Genomic DNA, 25,317 nt, shown 5'->3' on the forward strand with positions numbered 1-25,317 from the left:
GAAGACGACATTCTACAAATGTGTAGATGACATTTTGCTATGTAACCCTATCAAGGAAAGTTCAAACTAAAATACCACCAGAATTCAAAATGTCCTTAGCCTCTGAAGGCCACTGAATTTTCCAGGAAAAGGGGCCAGATAATGCAACAAGAAAATGAACAATCTGGGATATATTTGTTTCTGGGGCTATAACAATTGTCCTCACGTAGAGTTCAAGCTAAATTGAATGACTTCCACCACAGACAAAGACAACATTAATTCTTTGGGGGATGACTGGATTCTGTCAAAAATTAGATTTCAAAAATCTTACTAAGAGGCTTTCAAGGTATTTCCAAATACCTTAACCACAATGATCAAGTGGGATATTCTTTAATTAGATAAAGCAGGCTCTCACAGAAGCCTCAGCTTTGGACGTGCCTGATCTCCAAAAGTCTTTTTTTTGTTATTTGACAGAAAACACGGCCTTGTCTTCAGGGTGCTGACTCAATGCCTGTGGATAGAAGTGAGGCCTGAAGAATTTCCAAAGAAATTAGAGGTGGGAGCCTCAGAGGGGGTCCTCCGTCTCGAGAAGAGTGGCAGGCAAAGCTCTCCCAGCTGAAAAGGCTTCTAATCTGACATGGAGGCAACCGTTAGAAGTTTTTATACCATATCAAGTGAAGGTTGTCCTATAATAAAAGAGGTGTGTGCCATTACCTGGGAGTAGACTAACAAATATTAGGCAGCTCTGATTGGCCACCAGAGATGGTGTCTCAGTCAGGGTTACTGTTGCTGTGATGAAACACACGGCCGGAGTAAACTGGGAGGAAAGGGTTTGTTAGGCTTGTGCTTCCACATCACTGTTCATCACTGAAGGAGGTCAGGACTGGAACTCAGAGCAGGAACCTGGAGGCAGGAGCTGATGCAGAGGCCACAGAAAAGTACTACTTACTGGATTGCTCAGCCTGCTTTCTTGTAGATCCCAGGACTGCCAACACATGGTGGAGTGGGTTCCCTCCCATCAATCGCTAATCACAAAAAGGCCCGACAGCTGGATCTTATGGAGACATTTTCTCAATTGAGGTTCCCTCCTTCCAGATGACTCTAGATTATGCCAAGCTGACATAAAACTAGCCAGGACAGATGCCTATCAATACTTGTGGCACCCTAAACCCTACCTCACTTACGCTCACAGAAACTTCTGTTCTGGCACACTGTGTACTGAGACCATCTCCTCAACCTGTGTCAGATGTAAGTGACCAATCTCTGGACAGTCCGGGAGAGAGGTGGCTTACTGATGGGAACGTTTATGCTCTAAGTGAAGAACATAAAGCAGGATACGAAGTGGTCAGCCAGACAGCAGCAATTGAAACCTTCCCCATGCTCCTTCCCCCCGTAGCCAGAAAGGCTGAACTAACGGCCCTAGTATAAAGTGTTTGAACACGAAGCCAATTCTTTGTGTGTGGGCGGCATGCATATCTCTCTGCTTCTCTGTCTGTCTCTCTGTCTCTGTCTCTGTCTCTCTCTCTCTCTCTCTCTCTCTGTGTGTGTGTGTACAGGTATGCCTCTATGTGCTTGCTGTGAAGTCCAAAGGCCAATGCCAGTTCTCTTCTTTTATAGTCCTCCATTATTTTTTGAGACAGAGTTCCTCAATGAAATTGGGGCTCACTGCTGGCTGGACCGACTGGCTGGTAAGCTCTGAAGCCTGCTTGTCCCTGTCCCCTCAGTGTTGGGGCTACAGATGCAGATCACGATGCCCAGGTCTTTACATGGTACTGGACATCCAGACTCATGCCCTCATGTTTGTGTGGCAGACATTTAACCTTCTAAACCACCTCCCCAGTGACACCCCAAGTCAATTCTTTTTTTTTAAAGCACCAATCAATGTTGAATATCTTAACCTCCACTGTAGCCAAGATTCCCTTTCCTCCCTGTTGGGATGCTACACAGTTCACTCATCATCTCCTATTTTCCTTTCCTTTTCTACTTCACAAAAGTCATTCTTATGAAATAATATCCAGATCATTAGAACATAAATTGGACCACATCATTTGTACGGAATTAATGTAAGAACAAATAAAAGTCAACTTACAACATCTTTTATTAAAAGAGTCTTATATTTCTTGCATGAGAATGCTTCCCACATAGACCGTCTAGACTGTAGGCATATGTTGAAAGTGTTGTTATGAATTTTATCACTGCACATTTTCACTTCACTATTAAATATCCCCTCTGTTCTTGTGCTTATTGTATCATAGCTACCATTCTTCCGGCATCACATGTGTGTTCAGGATAAGAGTTTAGTAAGAAAAAAATACAGAAAATTTAAATTGTATTTTCTTTCTATTACATAAGCCAAAAAAAAAAAAACCCTTTAGAGACTAGGCAAAAGCTTTTATCTCATTTGTCAGAAGTGTGTCACATGACAATCCTTAGCTGCAAGGGAGCCTTGGAAAGATAGTATTTCATTAGAGAAAAGAATGAGAAAATGGTGTTGGGAAGGTCAGCTCCTAGAGGTTTCTTGTATCATCTCTTTTCTCTGTGTCTTGCTGAGAAGTTCGGTTTGATAGTTCAGTGCAGTGAAAGTAACAATTGGATATTTTCTCTGCCTCTGCAGGACCATCATTGTCCCTGTCGTCACTGTGGCCTTTGCCCTAGTTCTCTCCTGACTTGGGGATCTTTGCTCATGCCTTATCTTTGGTTTAGGGGATAGATTGTGGTTTTGTTTCCAGTTCTCCGTTCTGTTCCTATAATGAAGTTTCCAGGGCATCTCTGAAGGAGATTGGATGTGTTTTCTGGCTAAATTCCTTGCGTGCTGGCTGATGAGTGCTGACAGATGATGACAGCCAGGGCTTGAAACGGTCATGGTAAGTTTGTTTTGCCCTCTTCCTTTCTGTCATCCACCATGAGAGAGAACATCTCCAGAGCCATTTATGTCTGCATGGGATCCTTGAAGCAGCTCCCAAAGCAACCTAGAGCTCAGGCTTCATCCCCACTGAGTTGAGATAAGATCACCCAGACCCACGCCGCGCTGCAGAATTGTGCAGGAGAGCAGCAGCGCATGCTGCTGGACAGCATTTGCTGGCGGTGTTTTGTAGTACCAGTCCTGCAAACCCTAACCAATCAGAGGTCGTCTCCTTCCCTCTTTCTCTTATTGCCAGCCACCCAGCCCGTGGGTCTGGCAATGAAACGACACTTCCTTGTGGAGCTTGCTCTTGGGTCCCCAGACCTGCTTCACTTCACGTTCTGTCTGTACTCAGCTGCCTCACAGGTAGGTGCCTCTGGACCAAACACCCGAGAAAAACAACCCAAGAAAAGGACTTGTTGCTTCCAAAGTTTCAGAATTATTATTTCTCACGTGTTCCAAAGTTTCAGTGCGGGGTCAGCTGGTCCCGTTGTTGTGGGCCTGGAATGAGGGTGGGCATCGTGGCTCCAGTGTGGGGGCAGCTGGTCCCGCTGTTGTGGGCCTGGAATGAGGGTGGGCATCATGGCAGGGAACATTTGACAGAGCTAAGCAGCTCACTTCATGGCAACAAGAAGCAGAAAGTAGATAAGCAGCTGGAGACAGGATACGCTCTTCACAGGACTTAATTCTGTTGGGCTCCCATCTTCTCAAGCATTTCACCTGTCTAAGCAGTGAGATAGCACCAATGGGACCAAGCCCACGACACATGAGCCTGGTGGGGGAACCTTTCATTTTAAAACCAGGGCATCACGTGCTCTCCCCACCCCTCCTCACGCTTTGCAACTTTGTTTTCAAGTGTGTTTGTTGAAAGTATCCTTGCTATTGTTGACTGTGATTGTGCTACTGGTATCGTTCTTGTGAGGCTGACTGTCTTCCTGTTCCTTACTGTACAAATCAACACCAACCCACAAGGCCCACACAAACCAAGCACTCAATAAATGTTAGCTTTGCCTACTGAATAAGTACTGCCAATTGAACAAACAGTATTATATTAGTAAAAGGTTTGATCCTTAAGGTTTCTTAGTGTTCTATAATCATGATCCAAATTGTGTGACCGACTATGGGTATATTCATGCAACAACTACTCAAAGGAAATACACTGAAGAGTTAGAAACGCTCATTTTTGTTTGGCGCCATTGTAGCTTCTTACATTGTTTAAATGTCTGTGTTTTACATGGATCTCCCCATGTATTGGCCACACGTTTTATAATCAGAAAATAGAATAAAAGTTACTAAAAACAGAAGGAGGACGTGAGTGTTTCATCGTGTTTTTCTTAGCTATGTGACGAGAAGATTCTCCAGAACATCAGAAAGTGGAACAAAGCCTGGGCAGCTGGCCAAGACACGCTCAGTTGGAAATAGCTCTCCTGGGCGTCTCTCTTCTCAGGGCTCCCCAGAGTCTGTTCCTCGCCTTTGGGGAGGATGCTTGACAAATATAAGGAGCATCGGGGTTGAAAGGAAGAAGTGGCCTTCTGGGGCTGGCCTAACTTGGAGGACGGGCAGTGACGGTTAGGTGGGACATTCAGATCAAGGCTAAGGCCATCCCGAAACAGCTCCAACAATGGAGACATTTTTGCTTCCCAGAAAACATGACCTTGAAGCGAATGGGCACCTTGACAGGCCCATTCGACGAGCTGTTTGAACTTCAGAAGCTAGAAATTCCCACTGGACTCCTTACCTCCCAAGAGACATCAAGGAGAATCTTGGGATCCTAGGAGGTGGTTGAAGGGGCCTGCCGCCACCATCCTGATTTCACCCCCAAACAGGTCCCCTCTTATCTGTTTTAAATGACACGAAAGAATAGTGTTTAAAGTAATAATGACCATGGGACACACCGAGGACCCATGGAGAGAGGCAATGACTAATTCACCATGAAGGTGTTTCAGGATGTCCAGTGGGTCAGGTTTTAGACCGGGAGGAGGAAGGACGGTCTGTGGGACCAGAGGCTGTCACAGGCAAGTAACAGGAATAATTGCCACAGTGAGTAAGTGTGACCACGGTGTCTACTGAGCCAGGCAGTGATTACAGTACTTTACTTGTACTAACCTCCTTAACTCAACCCTATGAGGTGGGCATACAGTTACCTCTATTTTATAGCTAAAGAAGCCCGAGGTGCCGACTAATGAATTGCTAGGGCCCTGAGGACACAGAGCAGCAGAGGACAAAGCTCTGGCTTGATTCTGAAATCCTGGTGGTTTGGACATTGAAGGAAAGAGGTGAACCTTGCTTCGAGGTCAGGGTAAAGGACCCAGGAGACACACTATCAGGATCTTTGCTGTGGTAACACTGATTGTCATTTGGTAGCCAGATATCTAAGGGGCTAACTTGTACCACAATCAGCTGGAGGGAGAGGACACCGAGAAGCCACTGTGGGATTTATCCTTGGAGTGTCTGGTTCCATCGAATGTTATTCAGACCTGTCCCAGGTGGTGCTGATGCTACTGGCCTATGAACGATGCTCTCTAGAGCACTGTCTCATTGTACCAGCTGGCAGACCCTTTCACCATGCTTTCTGGAGTGGAGGGGGGGGGAGTGGAAGGAGACCTCATACTCGAGATCCATTTTCCTCAGCCTGAAGTTCCAGCAATAAAGGTATATGCCATTATGTCCACACCACCATGAATTCTTAAGTATGCTCTCTATTATATTTTTTGTTACATCAGTGGTTGAGAAACACACACGAAAGTCTGTTTCCTCTTGTTAGGCTCTGACTCACTCTGTCTTAGTCATTAAGCCTCCTGCTGTGTGACCATGTCTTTACATAAGTTGTTCCTACAGTCTGCCGTGCCCACCCCATCCTGCTTCCAGAATCAGCTGGTATTTTTCCTCCTGAAGCTCTCTACCCTAGGAAGGTTCCTCTGCCCCCCTCCCATCTTATTTGTTTGTCTCCAGGGTGCAGTCCCATGGCACTTCCTGTTTACTACATGGTCCAATAGCCCTAGTTATTCTTCTTCCCCATTCACATCCTAGACTTTGTCTTTCTCCGTGCCTAGGACAGTGTGCGCATGCTCAAGAAACATTGAATGGTTTAAATTAATAAACGAAAGTTTCTCCACCAGAATGGCTATAACCTGCCTCTCTTCTGCTGGACGTTATTCTGTGTGTGTTTGAGTGGGTACATGGATGTTCTGTGAGTATGGCCACGTATGTGAGGTCAACTTCAGGAGTTAATCCTCAGAACACTATCCTTTTTGTTTGTTTGAGACAGGGTCCCGCTGATCTGAATCGTGCACAGTAGGCTTCACTGGCTAGCCACTGAGTGCCAGGGGTCTGCCTCTGCCTCCCCAGCATGGCAGTTAGAAGTACAGAACAAAACGCCTGATGTTTTCATGTGGGTTTTGGGAATCAAACCTGGGTTTGTGCAAAATCACTTTCTCGACTGAGCCATGTTTCTTTCATAACATGGAACAGCTTTTTGATTATTTGTGTGTGTGTGTGTATGTGTGTGTGTGTGCATGTGTGCATGTGTGTATGTGTGTGTATGTGTGTGCATGTGTGTATGTGTGTGTGCGTGTGTGCATGTGTGTATGTGTGTGTGCATGTGTGTGTATGTGTGTATGCATGTGTGTGTATGTGTGTGTATGCATGTGTGTATGTGTGTGTATGTGTGTATGTGTGTGTATGTGTGTATGTGTGTGTATGTGTGTGTGCATATGTGTGTATGTGTGTGTGCATGTGTGTATGTGTGTGTATGCGTGTGTGCATGTGTGTGTATGTGTGTGTGCATGTGTGTACGTGTGTGTGCATGTGTGTATGTGTGTGTATATGTATATGTGTGTGTGCATATGTGTATGTGTGTGTGTGTGCATGTGTGTATGTGTGTGTGTGTGCATGTGTGCGAATGAACATTCCACAGTGTGTGTGAAAACCAGAGGACACTGGGAGTCAGCTCTCTCCTTCCACCGTAGGTCTTAAGGACACATCCTATAATCGCCCAGTCATTTCCCAGGACACATGAGAACGCTTTATGAAGTTGAGGGAGTCAGAGAGGGCCCTGCGGTGCGGGAGGTACCCTCAGTATAGGATATTCTCAGTCTCTCTGCTGGCCCCTGAGACATAAAGCTGATTCCCCTCTGATGGAGGTCAGGTTGGCATACGGCCCTCAGCACGTGTGGCCAAACGCTAAATGACCAGCATATATAGCGTAAGCTTCTTTCCTGTCACTAAAATTTCCCAGGGTAGAGAGGCCCAGATTGGGTATCATGGCCCGAGGGAGAATGAACAGATCTTGGCACATTTTTGGACTGGGGTAGTTTCCAAATAAAGACCTGCAAACCCTGACTGGTTGTCAGATGGAATTAGTGACTTTGAGTTCAGCCTGTTCCTCCCTAGAATGACCACATATAGGGAATGTTCTGGCACTAGAGGAATTCCAAGTGGCAGACAGCAGGGCCAGAGGAGCAAAGCTGAGGAAGCAGGGCAGTGGGCTGCTGGTTAAACACGTACAGGCTCCTCTGGGGGGTTTCTAACTAAATGCGTTTGCTTTTTTATTTTGTTTGGACCTCAATTAAAAATTCAAAGTAGATCAGTTAGTTCCACTGGTGAAGGAAATGCTTTTCTATCCCTTGTTCAGCTGGGGTTCCAACTGCCCTGGGGACAGTTAAGGATGGTTTTCTCCTTGCACTGTGTAGGTCCTGGTGATAGAGCTCTCAGGTTTGCAGTGCGGAGTTTACCCACTGAGCCATCTTGTCAGCCCTGTTGTTATGTCTTTTTATGAATGCTTGATATTAAAGGACATTACCTTTTAAATCTACACCACCCAAGCAAAGATTTTTATGGATCTTTGGGGTAGTATTAAGGTCACCAAACTTTATGAGTTGTGCCTGGAAGAGGCACTAAAAAGGAATAGTTTCTTAATACAAATGAATAGCTCATGGATATAAAAGAGTATATCATGAGTATAAACAATCTTATTGCATTTATGTGTGCAGGGGTGCACATGCTGTGGTGTGTGTATTTGCGTGTGTGTCTACATGTGTGTGTGTGTGTGTGTGTGTGTGTGTGTGTGTCTGTGTCTATGTGTGTGTTGGCCAGAAGACAATGTGAGTGAGTTGATTCTCTCCTGCCACCATGTGAATCCTGGGGACCACACCGAGATTGTTAGCCTTGATGAAAGGTACCTTTACCCTCTGGGCTATCTCCTCAACTCAAACAACAAATATAAAGGCTATTTTATAAATACAAAGAAGTCATTTATGTCCTACCTACAAATCACGTGAAAAAGAAATGGCCCCAAGTCTCACAGGGATGTAGAGGGTCCTGAAAGAGGACACAAATAATAGCAGTTCTAGACCAAGTTCTCTATACAAATGTGTTTTAAAATTTTTACATTATCGGCCCTCATTGGGGAGCCATAGATAAGAATGTCAAAGGTTCCAAAGTGTACAGGTCCTCAGGTGACAATTTGGCTTTCTTAAGATCTAACTACTAGAATAATAAAGAAAGAAAAAGTAATGAATGGAAAGGAATCTGGGGCAAGAATTATGAATTTGAAACAATGTATATCGGCACCAAGCCTATACCCAGGAAGTTCTCACAATCTGACATCCGGTCCTCCTATCCCCCTTGGAGATTCTGGGAATCCTGTTTTCCCCACAAGGTTTCTTCATATGTGGAGCCTGAAGACATAACCTTTTGTTTCTTCTTCTTCTGGCTTCCCCCAGTGGGCTCCAGGCTGGGCAGCCAGGCCTGGGAAAATTGGAAGTAAAGCTATCTCAAGAAAGAGGCCAGTCAAGATGCTGAAGATGTGTTTCCATGACAACAAAGACATTCATTTGTCGTGTGAACACTAACTTTTTTCCCTATAGGAAAACCATTCGGTGAGTAGAAAAGATTTCTCTGATGGAGGCATTTGCCAGCTCTGGTCCGCAGTCCCATAGGGGTTGGTCTATCTGTGAGATACTGGGTAATTTTTGGATAAGACACTGTGTTGAGCCCACCAGCACAACTGGGAGTGGGGATATTGCAGGACACCGTGGCTTCAGCACAATCTATGGCCTTAGCGAAGTCCCATGATTTCCTTTAGGTCTAAGTTTCACTTGCTACTAAACACATGGCTGAAAATTTGAAACATGAGTGTCGACGCTTCAAAGATGTAGCATTTAGTTAAAATCCCAACAGAATTTCTCTTATTTATTTTCCTTTTCCAGAAATTGTCAAGTTGGTTCTAAACTATATATAGAAACAAAAAGCCTAGAATGTCTGAAGTGATCTTGAAAGAGAACAAAGTGGAGACTCTATATCCTATGACTTCTTCACCACTATTAAGCTACAGTATCAAGATCCGAATGTAAGGAAGTTAGACAGAGAGACCTATGGAATAGAACACAAAACCCAGAAACAGAATCTTCCTCATGAAAGCGCCCATTCCTGTGGTGAACAGAAGGTCTTTTCAATAAATACTCCTGAAGCAACTGTATGCATGCTTGGAGAGGATAGACTCCAGTTCCTCCTCAGACTGTGTGCAGTCATCCCTTTGGCATGCACAGGGTATTGGCTCCCATTTCCAGAGGACCCAAGAACACTCGGGTGTTCTAGTCTGCTATATACAATGGTGTAGCATTTGCCTGTAACTTCGGCACATGTCCTTGTATTTTTGGAATGGTCTCTGGATTATTTACATGCCTAGTACAATGTAAATACTCTGTACATCGCTATAGTGTTAAGAAAAGGGGAAGAAAAAGTCTGCAAGTGTTTGTCTGGATGCAGGTGTTCTATCTGGATGCAGGTATCCTGTCTGGATGCAGGTGTCCTGTCTGGATGCAGGTGTTCTGTCTGGATGCAGGTGTTCTATCTGGATGCAGGTATCCTGTCTGGATGCAGGTGTTCTATCTGGATGCAGGTATCCTGTCTGGATGCAGGTGTCCTGTCTGGATGCAAGCAGTGTAGGCCTAACTACACAGTCTCTGTAGAGACTCAAGGTGAGCAACACTGCAGCAAGCCTTGGGAAGAGGCGTATGTGCTGGGAGGGAGCAGGAGGCTGGGGTAGATTGTGCCTGCATCTCACTCCACCCTCGTGGATTCAGCAGAGCATGTGGCAAGGGGGACATCAAGGTTTGCTCTGTAGAGCTTTCTGAAACTGTATTTTCTGATATTCTCAATCTGCGGTTTCTTGAATTTGTCAGTATGTTTGTTTATTAGTTTTCTCCAGGCTGTAACCCAATACCTCACAAGAAGTGGTCAAGCAAGGTTTATTCTGGCTTACAGTTCAAGAAGATCTTCCATCATGGAAGGGAACAGGAAGCCCACTCACCACACTGCCTCGATAGTGGCTGTCTGGAAGCAGTGAAGAAGTGGACCTAACTCTAAGGTCTCAAGTTCCACATCCAGGGAGGTACTCAGCCTCCAGTGAGGCACTCTGCCTCCACCGTCAGTGAGGCTCCACCCCCTAAGTATTCCACAACCTTCCTAAAGAGTTTCACCAGCTGATGAGCTGGTTTGCAACGCATGAGCATGGGAGAAATTTTACATTCAAACAGCAATAACATATAACCCATGGGTTGTGGGAAATGAGTGGTTAAAAATTAGTTAACAGTGAGTCATTAACATAAAGTATAAAACCTAAATCTTTGGGAAAATATTCTACTGCATATAAAATCCTGTTCTCTGTGTTTCCTGAATGCTCACCACAGACCTCCTTCAGGCTTGGTTCCTTTTGCCCTGGATGTGATCAGGAGTTTATTTAAGTATCTCTGGAGGTTGTTATTGTGAAAAAAAATTTCTCAAGGTTAATAGTTCATTCTTTAAACTGGACAAAAATGTAGCCTTCCCAGCATGCACCGGGCATTGTGTTCAATCTCTAGCCCTCTCAGTTCAGCGACCTTATCCCATTTAAAAGTGGCCTCTCCCAAATGTATTTTATTTATAAATAAAGGGGCAGGTCCACAACACGACCTCTCAGGTTCCTTTTGGACATAAATGACGAAGGAAATGATGCATCCCAGGCCAAATGCTCAAGGTCCAGAGGACAACAAGCCACACTCTCGTCTGAAACCATGAGGATGGGGATGACAGTTCTATCTAGACCATGCAGTCAACCTGGGGTGAGAACAGTGGAACACAAAGGGGAAAAGAGAGAGAGAAAGCACAGCTCAGCCCATCAACAGCCTTGGGGTACAGTGGGAGAGACCCCAGGCCACACAGCCAGAGCAGAGAGGAAACACGCGTTGCCGAAGAAGCCCAGGCTGTGAGAAGACTAAGCCATCGTGAACAAACCCGAGTTCCTGTCCAGGACCCCTTACTGTGTGGCTTTGGGCCCCTTAGCTTCAGCTGCAGTGAAATGAGTGTCTTGGCCTCATTAGCAGGAGGACTTTCTCTGTGTTAAACAAACCCACCGTCTTATCTCATTAATTACTCTAAAAAGCTCCATCCTTTTAACGTCTCCTCCTCCCTTTCTGCTCCTACCGCCAGCTTCCTTCCTGTTGTACTGTGTGCTCTTCGGCTTGAATGTGTCCTCACGGAGCATGCGCTGTGCAGTAGCACCGTCAGCTCAGGCACATGGTACTGTTTTGTACAGCAGTCTGTCTTCATCGCTTCCCTCAGCACTGTGATTTTGAGTCGGGCTTTAGCCACTGATTTACAGACGCCAATTTGGGAAACCCTAGGGTTTCCACTTCCTGCCTTACAAATCTCTAGTAGATGAAAGACGGGGTGCATGGCAGAGCATCCCCACCACTATGTTTGCCGTTCATGTCCATGTGTTCCTGTTTAGGACTCCGTTCTAGGGTCCTTTTTAGTGGCTAAACTGCTCTAGATCCGAGGAAAGGTTCTTCCTACCCCAGTATCAGCAGCACGCACGGAATTGTGGGAACCAAGGACACTGCTCAATAGCAGCAATTTTTTTCATTTCAATTTGTAGCAATACACTGCCTTGTTAGAAAAGGTGTGCTAAAATTTTACAAAAGTTGTAACAAAATTGTTGCTGGTGTTGCTTGATCCAGAACCCAGAATTATGAGATCCTATTTCATGTTTACCCCGACCAGCTCTATGACCCCTGCTACAAAGACAAAGAGATGCCAAGGGGTGGGACTGCGGCACTATGTCCCTGACCTGAGTCCTGGTCAGAAGCATCCAGATCCATTCCTGTCTCCAGAGCCTTCCCCAAAGCAGCAGCTGTACTCTGATCCTGACTGTCTCCTCCGGGGTTAGGAAAGTCCCCCTCCAGGTGTGACTTGCCACTTCCCATCAGTCATCTCAGTCTTTTGCCTCTGGCCTGTGCCTCTTCTTAAGTCCTGATGCGCACCCCAGCTTCTCTTTGTCTCCCAGGACAGAAAACTAGGATGAGATGAAACCCTGTGCCTCTCATCTCAACCCGACTGCAATCTCTCTCACAAGGAAGAACATCCATATCAGCAAATGAAACATGTTTTGTCAGCAGTCAGGCTGGAGAACCATTTAAAACTCTGTCTTACCTAGTGTTGACGAGGGAATAGACATGTTTACATACTCTTTTCATGGAAATACAAGTCATCGCATTCTTGTTGACATTGATTTTATTGTTATTTCTGAGAATTTCATACATAAAATGCAACATTTCCACTCACGCTTTCCCTCACCAGCTCCTTCCTATCCCCTTCTACTCCCTCTGAACTTCATGACCTCTTCTTTGATTGTTATTGCTGCAGTTAGGTACTTAGATAAATAGATAGGTAAGGTAGGTAGATATAGCTAGATGATAGATAGATAGATAGATGATAGATGATGGATGGATAGATGATAGATAGATAGATAGATAGATAGATAGATAGATGCTAGATAGATAGATAGATGATGGATGGATAGATGATAGATAGATAGATGCTAGATAGATAGATAGATGATGGATAGATAGATGATAGATGATGGATGGATAGATGATAGATAGATAGATAGATAGATAGATAGATAGATAGATAGATAGATCAAACCTGCCAAGTCCATTAAGTGCTGTTCCTATGCGTATTTACTTAGAGATAGGCTGGGACTGGACAACCCATCAGGGAGTTTGTCCCTGGAGAAATCTGATTCTCTTTCTTATATCAGCCATTATTTGCCTGCAGCTCTTCTAGGGATGAGACCTTGCGAGATTTTTCCACTTCCATGTTGGGTTTTCATTATGTAGGTCTTTTTAAGGTGACCATGTTCTTAACACTTCATAGATGTAGCTTTCTTATCTGCCTCCAGGCAGATGTCCTGGTCCTCTGGCTCTTATAGTCCTCCACCAGGTCCCCTGAGGGTTAGGTGTAGAGGTTGTGTTGTAGATGTATCTATCAGTCAGGGACTGGGATCCCCACAGTTACTTGTCCTTTGCATTTTGACCAGTTGTGGATGTCTGTGATGGTCTCTGTCTGCTGTAAAAAGAAGCTTCTTTGGTAAGGGGTGAGAGCTACAGTTACCTGTGGACAAAAAGGCAGGTGTCTAGAATGCGGCTGGGGATTATACTGGTCTGGGACTATGGCAGTGGTAGATTCTCCTCTGTGGTCCATGACCTCCACCAGCCATGGTCAATAGGCTGGGTGTTCTGCTCCAAGCATCTGTTCCCTCAGGGTTGGCCTTAAACCCAATTAGGCAGCTGTTGGTTACCCCAAGATAGAAATAACACTATTGCGCCCTTGAGTATATCTTGCTTTGCTGTGATTGTGGTTTAAAGGCTTTACATCTGGGTAGGACTTTAAATTGCTTTTTTTTCCCTTGGCAGTTTACAGACTCCCTCACATACTCTGAGAGCTAGTTCTAAGGGGAAGAGCTCCTGATCAATTTCAGTTTGATTCCTGCAAGTCCTATATCTAAAATGTGTGGTGTCTTCAGCAATAGAGACTTACCCTCGAGTTCTGGGAGGCAACAAAGGGTAATAGCAATAGCCTACATTGTTTTGGGAGTCTCTTGGACTCCCGTGATCAAAAACTCAAAGGTTGTTTTCCTGTACTTGGTACCTGGGTTTCTGTTAGTCTATGGCTCTCATGGGGAGCATTATCATAGAAAGAAATGCTGCGTGATCTCTCTCGAAGGTGGAACTGGGAGATGATCTTGGAGCAGTAGAGAACAGATGGTCCTGGCCATAGGCTGGTGCCGTTAGTGTGGCAGGGATGATAGGGGCAGTTGGTTAAAGAATATACAACCATAGAGTAAACCACCCTGCAATGTAGAGCTACTTGAAAGCGTTGCTTATACATATGAAATGCATATGGTGTTATGTCATTGAAAAATTCTGTTTTATAAATTAAGAAATGAGAGACGGAGAGACAGAAAGAGAGAATGAATCATGAAGCAATAAAGCAAAAGAACAGAAGGGAGAGACAAATAAGGAAGAAAAGAGATGCTGAAAGGCAAGAAGAGAGGGGAGACTAGCAGAACCTTATCCAAGAGGCTGGAGTGTTCATAGGCAGTAAATCTCTCCCATAAATGTGATGAGGATGAGTTAGATTAATAGGAATTCAAACATATGGATTATATTTCCCTTCAGAGCCAGATGGAGTTTCTAAAAGAAGTAAGTCAGAGACTGGAAGCAAAAAGCAAATCGAGTTTTCCAAGCTCATCATTTAAAACTAAGTATTTGCAGTTAGAGTCACTTGACAAGCTTTTGAACCCAGTTAATTCCATGTTCTTCTCAGATCACAGCTGCCTCCTCTCTCTCCATTTCTGACTCTAGGAAGCAGTATAATTTTTGAGAAAATGAAGTTGATCATGTTGGAGAAGAAAGACAGAAGTGAGTGTTATCGTGCTAGAGGCGTGTGAACTTTCCAGGCACTCACAGTGATGCTGGCCCTCAGAGACAGGCAGTGGGGCATGGGGTGTCTTCCTGGGGGACCAATCTATCTCTTTACACAGAAGTTGGGGACACCTACTTTTAGCCCTGGTGTGCTGAGTTCTTGCAGATCCAATAAGAATATTCTTGCTGAATCAGGAACCCCAACATTTACAATAGGATGTGAGGTAGACATATACCCCATTTTCTACCACATTTTGTCTTTCCTCCCCAGTTCTCCCAACCTATGAGCTGACTGACATCACAGAGCAGCCTGGTCTATGGGGCCTGGGTGACTTCTTGGGACATGTTTTGATTGTCAGAGCTAAACTGATAGAGAAGCTTAGAGAACTTAGGAGTTATTTAAACCACAAGAACATGGTTCCATTTCCACAGGACCTACCTTCTCCTGTAGATTCAACCCTAATGAAATCCTGGGTGTAGACCTTGTTTACACAAGATTAAACTGTATTGAGGGCCTTGAGTACCAGCTTCAGTACCTCCTCAGGGCTCGGAATGGATGTCTATGGCAGGCAAGGACCTGAGGGTAAAAAAATTAACTCAAGCACGTTACCTCTGCAAGTTCTTTATTTTTCATAGATAGGAGAAAGGGAAGTGAAAGGGGGCACAGAGAAGAAGAAAAATAAGGGGAAGAATAAGGAGGAGAAAGAAGAAGGAGAGTAAGGGGAAGAAGTAGCAAGGGGAAGAAGAAGAATAAGAGTAAGGGCTGATCTCCATGAGGTTTCTAGTTTTTACAAACATAGTTGGAAAATTCCATAGGCAAGGACAACGATAATATGCATAAATAAAATCAGAAAAGGGGCAGGTAGAACCTGACAAAGCAATACTCTGGAACACGTAACAGGACCCAGGAAAGAGCCATCATCTAAGGGGAAATACCTGACATTCCAAACCATTAAATAAAGTTATTAAACGTCCCTGGATCCTGGGTTCACCCATTCTCCTCACCCCATCTCTTATATGATAACCATCTTTGAGGATGCCCAGATCTGTTTGTTAGCAAAGGTGGGGCACTACCTTCCTGCTCAGTGCCTGTCTTCTTTAGAAATTTCTATGTGATCTGTTAGCAGGTAATTTTATAAGATTGACTTTACATAAATTTGATTGTTAGAACAAAGAGTAAATGCCATTGCTCCAAAGCCTCACAGTATGGGGAAATAGAGCAAGATCACTCCATTGACTGTGTAGAAGTCACACTACTGAGGTGTTTTGGGAAAGAATCCCATTTTAAAGGGAAGAATCACGGCTTCACAAGGTTTTCACAGATATGACTGACTTTTCCAAAAGACAAGTGTTTCTGCAGCTCTGTGAAAGGGGTTATTCCATGTGAACGTATAGTATATAATTTCCATGAATCTGCCGATTGGTCTGTCAACTGTGCATTCACTGTAGAGTCTTGTGGGCTCCAACATCACTGCACTTATTAAGAACTAATTAACCATCTGTAAATCTCCCCAACAAAACTTAACAAATTAGTTAAGTGACATGCAGCTAATACATGGCTATGCTGTGTCCTGTCACAATGGATGTTGTCGTTGTTCCAATCAAGCTTCCTTGGGATTAAGATTCCAAGGGAATCTACTTACAATCAAGCTTCCTTGGGATCAAGATTCCAAGGGAATCTACTTACAAGATAGTGTTCTGTCTCTTAGCTCATGTGTGCTTTGTTCATAATGGCCTGGACCTTTGCAGAGGGATGAACCAACCCTTGGAGCCAATTTACCTAAACTTGGTGAGAATTGGAAGTGCTTGGGAATTCACATCTCCTTGTAGCCAGTGATGGATGGGGCCAGTGTCTGGAAGCTATTCACTCTGAGGTACAATCTGCAGTCCAGATCACACCAAGGCTGGGACTCTCCAGAGACTGCATCCTTGAGTGGTACCTTCCACTTCAGTCTTCTGCTTTTACAGGGCAGCATTCTTGATACAACATTTGCTCCTATATTACTGTCCCAGAGAAAGAATCTGGAGAATGTGCCTAGGACACCAACTTCCTCTGTGCAAACTGGCACATTCCTGTTTAATGTTCAGCGCAGTTGTCTACAGAAAGACTTGACACATGCAAAGCTCTGATAATCATTTCCTGTTGTAGGAAGGCCACTTGTTCTTTTCCTGGCTGCCCAGACTCCTGAAATAATCACACAGAAACTATATTAATTAAATCACTGTTTGGCCTATTAGCTCTAGCTTTTTATTGGCTAGCTCTGACATATTAGTTTAACCCATTTCTATTAATCTGTGTATTGCCACAGGGCAGTGGCTTACTGGCAAAGTATAGGCATGTCTGTTTCCGGCAGTGGCTCCATGGCTTCTCCTAGACTCCGCCTTCCTTCTCCCAGCACTCAGCCCAGTCTTCCCCACCTAGCTAAGCTCTGCCTTGCCATAGGTCCGAAGCAGTTTCTTTATTCATTAATGGTAATCACAGCATAAGAGGGGAATCCCACATTAATTTCCTGAACAATAAAATAAGGAATAAAAACAGTGTTCTAGTCCTCTTTACCCATGCATCTCACTGAGTGTCTGTGATGGGTCTAGCACTGGTGAATGTGAGAGTGAAGGGCAATGTGGCGAAGGGTGGATCTCCTGGGAGAGAAGTCAAAGTGCTATTCAGAGAGTGGCTTTGGGGTCAGGGTAGAACTGCAGTATTTGTGGATGTTGGCAGTGACATTGAAGATGGGCTGCGTTCTTTCTCTTTTGATCAAGAAGTTTTCGGGAACAGAGTGAGGCAAGGGAGGGAGACAGAAAAGGGGAGAAGGGGAAGGAGAGAAGAAAGGGATAAGGGGAAAGAGAAGTTAAAGGGAAATGACTAGAGATCTGTCCTTTCTTTTTGCCACTGCCTTAGTCAGCAAGGGAGCTGTCTGCCGCAGCTCTTTCCTATTAATATCTGTGCCCAGACCAGAGTCCATCTGCTGTGTTTATCAACTTTCCTCTAAGATCTTGCCTTTGGATTTTCTTTTTTAAAAAAAACTTATTTATTTAATATTTAGGGATTTTGCATCATGCATCCCAATTCTGTTCACCTCCTGATCCCCCATATTCCCATCTCTGTTGCATCCCCCCATGAAACAAAGCAAAATAAAGTAAGCAAGCAAGCAAACAAAAGCAACAACAACAACAACAAAACCAAGCAGAACAAAAATCACACTTGAAACAGAAAAAAAAATCTCTGCTTCTCCTTCTCTCCTGATTCTTCATCACCTCTTCATCCATCCTGATGACATTGGTGGCTTCGGTGTGTCTTATAGTATATCCCTTTGTCCCATCAGCTTGACTGGAGACTGTTCATTGCAGTGAGTCATTGGTCTGGTTCAAGGCCTCTGGGTTTTGGTACACCAACCTCACTGGATCCTCACTGGAGCTCCTCTTGGGTATATCATGTGTCTTGGAGCTTTTTTGGGTCATTCCACAAGGCCAGCCCCTTTATGAGCTCCAGCAGGACCCAGATGAGGTAGATGCTAGCTAGGGTGGGTCAACCCAAGGCCCAGTTGTGGGTCTGGGTGTTACAGGCAGGTCAGATTGAGCCACTGGGTCCACACACCTCAGACGCAGGGACAGAGTCAGCTCCTCTGCATGCCTGTCCTCAGGGTAGGCTCATCCTCACCTGTAGTGAGGGGTAGCAGCCCTCTCTCCCAAGTGCAGGGGCCAACTTTCTTGCTGCAGTGGCCAGCAAGAGGCAAGGCCAACTTTCTCAGGGTAGTGAAGGGCAGGAGTGGCTCAGTATAGCCATCTGATTTAATCTCACATAATTCCTAAGGCCTCCTGAGATAACACTGGCTACATATCCACCTAGGTGGTTGGTGACCGTGGGTGTCATGTGAGTGAATGAGGGTCAGAACTGGAGGGGTGGAACTCCAAATCCTCAGCATAGAGTAGGCAATACTGCAAGATGATGAGGTCATGGTGGGGCTAGAGAGATGGCTCAGTGGGTAGGAATTCATGCTGTGCACGCATGAGGACCTGAGCTTGGATCCCAGTGTGCATGTAACCCATGTACCTGTAACCCTAGGACTGTAGTGGGGTGACATGGAGAAGGGAATACTGCTGGGGTTTGCTGGCTGTCGGCCTGGCGCCAGGCTCAATGAAAGATCCTGTCTCAAAGGCTAAGGCACAGAGAAGTAAAGTCAGACCCCATTGTCCTCCATTGACCTCTGCTTGCATCTGAACTTCCATGTGCACAACACACACACACACACACATCAAGGGACAAGCAAAGGCATAGTCACCCACAGAGGAAAAAGGAACCATTTGGCTCCCTCTGGAGAGACAGTCAAATGAGTGGGAACAGATTTTTTCAAAGGAGAAGAAGCATCTTACATGATGAGCGTGTCCTCTAAAGCCTATTTATTAAAGTCCTAAACCCCAAAGGCTGATATCTAGATCTTAAAACCACCAAGCCTGCGCCGCTATAAAAAATAAATTCCTATTTATTTAAGACACACAATCTGGCATTTCCAAACGTTTCTGTAATAGACATATTACATTAAAGATGCAAAGAAATCCAGCAACTTGAGGGCTGAAAAGAGTACAGAGGCAACGTGTGCCTTCTGTGGGGAGGAATGAGAGCAAGCTGGCCAAGGTAAGGTGTGACTTCACAGGTTAGAGCAAGAGCAAGTCTTCCGGGAGGCTGATGAGTCAGACAGGAAGGATGCAGAGCAGAAAGGGGCCGACCTGAAGTGCAGGTTATTGCTTAGAATGCCAGCTGTTCAGAGCCCAGAGGAAGCTGTTGGTAGGAAATTACTAGAAGAAAGTGTTAGGGGAAGGGATGACTGGTCATAGATGACTGTGTAAGGGCAGGAAGTTAGAATTCCTGTCTAAGAACTTAGGCTTTCTTCGTAAAGTAGAAGGAAGCCACCTGCTGACAGGAAGAAGCAAGGAGGAGAGGAACATGGGTTCTAGAATGGTGTTGATGACTGTCTTAGACAGCAAGCATTAGCTGTCCGCTTGACACAGCCTAGAATCACCAGGAAACACAGTCTCAATTGAGTAGCCATGTTTCTCAGGCTGGTCTGGGAGGGTTGTCCTGATTAGTGTAACTGATACAGGAGGGGCCAACTCTTTGAGGACAGCACCATTTCCCAGGCAGGTGATCCTGGGCTAGATAAGGATGCTAATCACGAGCCTGTGAGCTAGTCTGAGGGTATGCCAGCAAGCAGCATTCTTCCACAGTTTCTGTTTCCAGTTCCTGGACCTACTGGTGCAATACTGGAGGGAATGTTATGGGAAACCGACTACTTTCTGATTAGTTTGCTCCACGGTATGAAACTCTGGCCTGGTGCTGTTAACTGGGCCCAAAACCTGTGGCTAACTAGGTCCCAGGAGAGAACCTAATGCTATTATATTGCTCAATGGACTTAAGTTCTTCTCTTTCGAGTCATGGGTTAGTGCGTTTCTCAGCCCTCATCAGAAAAGCTTCTTTTTGCAGGAGACAGATTTATACAGAGACTACCATTGGCTTAGATCAACTATATTTATAATGATCTGGATGTTTCCAGTACTCTGTGGCTTTAGAAGCAGAGAGACTTTTGCCATATTGACCCTAGATGAGCATTTTGCATGAAGGTTGAGGCAGAAGGACAGGTTCTAGAAAGCTCAAGACTCATACTAAGAGGATCCAGGAAATAGATAAAAATAAGGTCTGTAGAGAATGAGGGATCCCAGTGGGACTGGAGGAAGAGTTGTTTTGTTTCTGGACCCCAAGCTTTAGAGGGATAAGACACGTGATTGAGAACTACAAGCCTTGGCTCTACAAAGGCAGTTTGGTTCTAGTTGCTGGAGGCCTAAGGGCAGATCGCTAACTCCCCGACTGTGGAGGGGCAGTGGAGGTTCTGCTTCCCAGTGCAGGGATTTGAAGTGCTCTCCCACACGCTTATCTCAGAGGATGCTCACAACTGCCCAGAGGCCTCAGTCGTTCAGGGATAATGACCGTGAGGTGTGACACTCAACAGCAGTTAGCACCCAAGGTGAGCAAAAGGGAGTTTAGGGCCCAGGAGACAAATCTGAGTCCTCCACGGTTTTGCTGAAACTTGAGCATGACCTCATTCATCCTAGACACCGCAGCATGCCATGCAGGGATCAGGTCCTCCTGTTTTAAAACTGACCTCCACCACTTACTGTGAGAAAAAAACAAAACAAAACAAAAAAACATTGAGACAGAGTTTCTCTATTATGTAGCGCTGGCTGTCCCGGAACTGTATAAATCAGGCTAGCCTTGGATTCACCTGTCTCTGCCTCTCAAGTGCTGGGATTAAAGGTGTACACCACCACGCCGGGCTTTGTAAGCCAATCCTTGACTCTTTGGCACTCAGTTTTCTCTTGCATATAACATGAGCTTTCTTCTAAGTATAAAATTGAGCCTTGATAATTTCCAGCACACTATAAGAATTCTTCTCCTTTATGTCTTTCCCTTGTTATCTAAATAGAGCCTGTCTACGAAGCCTTGAGCAGCTACCGCATCTTGTCTTGGGTTATTCTCCAACAGCTTCAGTCTGCATCTCTGACCTGGAAGACCTTGTGGTAGGAAGCCTCTGCCGCTGACACCATCCAACTAAGCTATTGCTGCCCCTTGTGTTCCTGCTCACTAGCCTCACTCAGGACACAGGGGGATCCACATGGGGCTTGATGAGTAACTGTATGCTACAGGATTTGGCTCGTACTGTATATTTATTTATATTTCCAGTGGGGGGAACTTACAAACTGTGGTGATAGACTGTACCAGGACAGGCCTGACTGTAGGATCTGTCTAGAAATCCCAAGTCAGGGAGTGAATAAGAACAATCAAGGAGCCTGTCTGGCCTACAAAGCATTAATCAGTGTGTTGGAGCCTTGCTTAGCATTTCCCGAGAGGCCAGTCTGGCACTGACATCAGTGGAGAGCCAGGGGTAGGAATGCCATTCTTCAGTAATCGAATTTTTTTTTTCAGCCTGGGCAGGCTTTTCATGTCATAGAGGCTCCTAGCCCAGTGGTCTCTGAAACTGAAACTTTGGGGGAAAAAATCAAATGTGGCTAAAGTATAGAAAATTCTACTTTTAAAAAAAAATCAAATCTTGGGAGTAGAAGATAAAGCTTATTCACTGAAGTCCAGAAGTTAGCACCAGGGCTACTGTACTCTTGGATGCCTCACCTCAATCTGGAGAAACTGAGGGAAATTATCATCCTGTATAGCCATGGAAACCCATCCGTTTCTGCTGCCACACAAGATACCTTGAACCAGATAACTGATAAACAAGGCCTTACTTGTCATAATTCGGGAGGCCAAGAAGAACAAGATCAAGGCGCTGGCAGACTCAGTGTCTCATGAGGGTCGGCTCCCCTGTCTTCCAGGATGGATCCTTGTTTCTGCATCCTCTCAGGGGTGAGTACTGTCCCATCACATGACAACTGGGAGAGACTGGCAACAGCTCTCTGTTGTTCTTTCATAAGGACATGAATTCCAATCCTGAGTGCAGCTCTCAAGTCCTAAGCCCGTCTCAGGGCTCCAGCTTCTGCGTCACTTTGGTAATGAGTTTCAACACACGCATTCAAATCACAAGAGGAAGCTTGGAGAAAAACAGTAGTCCATCTCTACTCCATGAAGTGCCCACAGCTACTTTACTTTGGGTTGTTCTTTGAACCAGGACAGGAAGGAAGAATGACTTAGTGGTTTGTGCGCAGACAGAGGGACCAGAAGGCAGAATACTTCCAGATCGCAGATGATGATGGTAGCACTTTAGACAAACTCCCAAGGGAAACGGGCTAATACTAACTACCTTGCTCTTTTTGGGCAGGACTCACACTAGCCACATGAAAATGGAAGCCCTGGATGTTGCTCTTATCCAGATCACAGAGAACTCCATCATTCTGAGAAGGGCATTGCTTTGGACTTAGCTATAGTAAGTCCAAAATGCCTTCTAAGAGTTGTAGCTCACTCAGGGCAATATTGAGAGCATGCTGGCTCCCGTAGTTTCCTTGTGGAGGCAGCAGAACCAAAGAAGGCGAGAGTTTGGATACTGTGGTGGGCTGGGGGCTACCAGTTGATGAAGACATCTGCTGCACAATGCCTGATTTGTCACCGGGGCTCCGTGAGTGTTGTAATTTGGGTAATGGTGGCTTTTCTATTTTTCTTTTTTCCTCATTTTCTATTCTTAGTCTGTTCACATGAAATATTTAACTTGGATCCCTGGTCTAAAATTAAAAGCTCAGGTTAGAACAATGCGCAAAAATGAATCATATGTACTCAAGTGGTTCTTGCTTAGGACGACGGGCCAGAGGAAAAGCTCGGCTCTGAGCACAGTTCAAGGTCAGTATGTGCTGTTTTGTTTTGTTTATGTCCGACTGATAATGGCCTTTGTTGTTAGTGAAAAGACTGGCTTGATATTTACTTACTATGAGTTCTAGCCTTTGTATTCCTCTCTGAACGAACCCAGGCAATACCAATGCTCTGCTGTGATTTGAATATTTATCTCCTCCAGAACTAGTGGAATTTAATTGTCACAGCACTGACTATAACAGTATTATAAGGTGGAGCATTTCAAACATAATTAAACTGGCAGGGCTCCACCCTCATATCAACAAGACTACTGTTCTGACAGGAGTCAGGCCCTTTTATCTCCTTGCCTGTGCTTCTCTGCCATGTGATGGTACAACATGAAGACCCTTTCCAGGTATAGCATCTTTACCTTGAACTTCCCAGCCTCCTGAAGTGCAAGAAACACGTTTATAAAAATCATAAATTACCTCAATTGTTTTGTTATAACAATAAAACGTATGAGATACCAGCTATACCTGACTTTAAAATCTGCGACTCTTACAAGAATCGAAGGTTTCCAAGAAGTCTTCACAGAGAAGAGGGTTGTGACAGCGAGAGAACGAGGCAGTGGTTGGGAGGGCAGTGTCACACTCAATAGATCATCTCTGTTTTCCTTGGTTCTAGGAGTGGGTCACTGTGGGGTCTGTCACAAATTGCACTAGACAGCTGGGGTGGGTTATATTTAGTGGTAGGAGAGGAAGAACTTCCAAAGATAGAATTTGTGCCTAAGCTCTGCTGTGCAAGTTCATGCTTTGGGGCATCTGGCAAAAGGGGATGGGGGGGGATCTAAGCCAGAACAAACAAGCATGCAGGGATAAAGCCAGCGAGCCCGGGGGTGGGGGTACTGAGGTGGCAGCAGGTCCCATCCGAGTGGCGTCTGGGAAGGGGGCTGAGGTGGCAGCAGGTCCCATGTGAATGGCGTCTGGGAAGGGGGCTGAGGTGGCAGCGGGTCCCATCTGAGTGGTGTCTGATGACCTCCATGGGGTCTTGCATTCAGTCTACATTTCTCTTCCAGTCACATTTACAGCATGAAAGACCCATTTCTGTTTCCTTTCTTATTTTGTCTCGTCTCCTCAATTCCCGGCCTCTCCCTCTGCTCTGTGACTGACAATGTAGGGAGCTGATATTTGGGATCAGCTACATGTGGGCAAAGTAAGCCTTGGTTATGGAGTGTGGCTTTATCATTTGAAACAGATGTCCACAACCCCAGCTTGGTGCCGCTCTGTGGTTAGCATGCATCCTACAATTTCCTGGTAAGTACAAAGCATTTCCGTAGGAAGGCTCCATGAACTAGACTATCCAAGACCCTGAGAAACAATGCCAGACGTGAGAGCAGTGATGAACGAGCTGAGACCTGGGACGAGCCTTGATCAGCCGAAGACTTTCCAGGTGAGTTCAAAACTTTCAGGTCAGGTTTTCTTTACTTTTTGCCATCTTGCCTCCTCTTGTAAAGAGAGGCTCTGAAACACTTGTTCACGAAATGGACATCATCTGAAGATGGTTGCTCGGGCCCTGTTCATCCAAGCAGATGTAGGTGCTCTCAGACAAGTTGTTGTTGTTGTTGGTGGTGGTGTGTGTGTGTGCATGCGTGCACATGCATGAATGCATGCATGAACATGTGTTTGTATGTATATATTCTTTTTTTTTGGTTTTTTTGAGACAGGGTTTCTCTGTGTATCAGTTCTAGCTGTCCTGGAACTAGCTCTTGTAGACCAGCCTGGCTTCAAACTCACAGAGATCTGCCTGTCTCTGCCTCCTGAGCGCTGGAATTAAAGGCATATGCTACCACCACCAGACTGTATGTATATACTCTTAATAGACTATATTTTAAGCATAATGCTATGTTCACAGAAAAATTGAATTGGAAGGTACAGAGATTTTCCACATATTCCCTACACTAGCATGTCCATCTCTCCTACACTGAACTCCATATCAGAGGGGTATATTTGTTACAATTAATAAGCATTCATTGGTGTACTGGCTGGTTTTGTGTCGACTTGACACAAGCTAGAGTCATCCGAGGGAAGAAATCTCACTTGAGGAAATGCCTCCATAAAATCCAGCTGTTAGGCATTTTCTCAATTAATGATCAATGCGGGGGGCCCAGCCCATTGTGGGTGATGCCATCCCTGGACTGGTGGTCCTGGGTTCTATAAGAAAGCAAGTTGAACACCAATGATAGTTTATGCTAGAGAGGATGTGGAGTAAGGGGAACACTCATTCATTACTGATGGGAATGCAAACTTGTACAACCACTCTGGAACTCAGTTTGGCGATTTCTCAGAAAATTGGGAATCAACCTACCTCAGGATCCAGCAATACCACTCTCGGGCATATACTCAAAAGAT

Source organism: Microtus pennsylvanicus, chromosome 2 (assembly GCF_037038515.1).
Source record: "Microtus pennsylvanicus isolate mMicPen1 chromosome 2, mMicPen1.hap1, whole genome shotgun sequence".
In the NCBI taxonomy this organism is placed as follows: domain Eukaryota; kingdom Metazoa; phylum Chordata; class Mammalia; order Rodentia; family Cricetidae; genus Microtus; species Microtus pennsylvanicus.